Here is a 2,553-nt window from a genome sequence, read left to right on the forward strand (position 1 = left end):
GAATGTTTCTCAAACTTGTCTTCTAGTTTTCTTTCTCCTCAATCTGCATTTCAGAACGTGTCCTGAGAGAGATACTTGCCCCATGCTGGAAGGAATTTTGTTTTAATATTTCATTTTTATTGTGCTCTCTAACACTTGTGTTTTTCCCTAAGTCATCTCTGAGGTGTGGTCAATGGCTCAGACCTTTTTGCTGATTTAATCCAAGATTTATATGACTTAAGCTGTCAGTCTTTCAGCAGTGGCTTATTGCTGCCATATCAGTCTGTATCATTAATGATGTATTTATTAATAAAAAAATCCTTGGGTTGTTGCTCTTAGAACACTTCTCCCTCTTCCCATACTGCTCAGAGTAGGTTTGTAGCTGTAATTAACTTTTTTCCCTTTTGTTTTATACCCATAACATGGAAAACCAAACAAAATCCCATCCAAAGCAGTTTTGTCACTGATTCAAATCTGCAATGGGCAACAAACAGATCAGGTACAATTTTCATATCTTCTCTGCTGTTTCCACTGTGTGTTACAAAGTGCTGAGTAGTGATGGGCAGTCAGTGTATGAAAACTGTGAGCACAGACTTGCTTTAGTCCATTTATAATGTCTCAGAACTGGTGGCTATGAGAGGAGGCTGTTCAGTGATTACTGAGTGTTAAAAGTTGGAAAAATCAGTAAAGAACCATTCAACACAGCTTCATGTAAAACACTTTATTGGAGGTTGTGCCGAAACCCTTTGGAAGAAGCAGTATCCAGGTTTTTATACAGAGGCTTCCATGCTGCTTCCAAGCTTGGCAGCTTAATTCTCAGTGCAAAGCCAGTCCCCTCTGTGGTCTTGGATATCAGGAAGAAAGGAAAGTCTCTTGTAAGTGTTGGACTACGTTTTGTTCAGGGGATTTTGGGGTGTGGGTTTTTTTTTTAAAGTTATTCTTTGTACACAAAATAGGTTTTCCACTAAAGGTGGAGTATAACTGTGGCTATTCCCTTTTCCTTTAAGGTTTGCTGTAATTGTTTTCCAGGTCGTTACTCCCAGTCGTGGAGATGTGAGAGCAAACCAGGTGTGTGCAGTGGTGACATCCAGCAGGTACTGTTCTCTGGGCAGTGGCCCTGTGCATGCAGTGGGGTGCTGCCTTACCAGCTGGCTGTGGGACACCAGAGGGAAACCAGCAGTTTTCAGGAGCATTCTCTGCTTGGGGATTGCAGGAGGGAGATTTTGGCCTCGTGCTGTGGTGGTTTGGGGGGTCTGAGTGGTGCTGAGAACTGGTGGTGCCACTGGGTTGTGAATGACAATCACAGGAGCTGTGCCAGGCTCCTGGGAGGACACGAGGCATCAGCCTCTCCTTCCTCCCAGTCTCTGCATTCACACTTCTGCTGCTGGGAGTACTGGTGGGGTAACGAGTTTTTTACAGTGCTGTCTCCTAGAGCAGCTGAGTGCAGTAGCTAATTAGCAACTGGTCTAATGGATGGTGGTACAGGAGCCGGGAGAGAGATGTGCAGGCTGGAAAGGCACTTCCCCTCTTCCCTGTGCTAGCCCATGGAATGAGAACAGCCCCCACCCCTGCTATTCTGATGTGGGGAAGCACAGAGCTTCCAGAGCAAGACAGAACTTGTGGTGACCAAACTTACTGACTGGGGGTAAACAACATTCTCAGTCAGCATCTGAAAGATAACATGGAACACCAGTAATTTCAGAGCTGATTTTGGGTTTTGGCAGCCACTGAAGTGTGGTGAGATGCTGGGGTTCACTTTTGTGTGGAGAAGGGAGAACCTGGGATCATCCAACAGTTGGAGCTGGGCTGTTCATTCACAGCCCTGTGGTTGGAGCAATACTGTGGGTAGGGTGAACCACTGTCCTAAAAATGCAGGACGTCCTCTCCCTTCTGCATGAATAAATGATGGATGAAATGACTGCTGTATTGTAAATGGAATTTATAATGTTAATGATATAATACAGTCTCTTGCCACAACGGGTCCATTCCCAAGTAATATAAAAGGTCTCCTTCCTTGTCTTTTTAAGCTGCTTGGAAAGGAGCCCAATGCCTTATTCTTTAGTGCAAATAAATGTGAGCTAAGCAGCCTTGGACATCCAATATCGCTGACACGAGACCTCCTCACCATATGTACCTGTCTGCTCTGGCCTTGGCTAATTTGCCACCAACTCCCAGGAAAAGCATGATGGAAGTGAAGGTGGTTTGAGAGCACATCACATCTGTTTTTGGGAAAATGGAGAAAACCTTATTTTAAGGCCCAACAGGCTGCACTGGTGCAGCTGTTCAGTGTCGTCACTGATTTCACTGTTGCATAAAGCAAGAACTCCCTTTGCTGCAGAGGAATCCCATCAGTTTCCCCCTCTGTTTTTATCCATGAAGTGATGCAGAATGGGGTCAGGATGGAGCTTTTGGAGCCTGGTATTGTTGCTGACCAGGACAAATGGGTGGGTTTAGGCTTTCCTCACACGTTTCACCCTGCAGTGAAACTTGTTACAACACGCAGGGAATCAAAATGCCAAAGGAGCCTTTAGGAGGGTCTGAAGCTTTTCTCTGCATCTCAAATCAGGGTGTGCT

Source organism: Manacus vitellinus, unplaced genomic scaffold (genome assembly GCF_001715985.3).
Source record: "Manacus vitellinus isolate BGI_N305 unplaced genomic scaffold, ASM171598v3 scaffold_27_pilon, whole genome shotgun sequence".
Taxonomy (NCBI): Eukaryota; Metazoa; Chordata; class Aves; order Passeriformes; family Pipridae; genus Manacus; species Manacus vitellinus.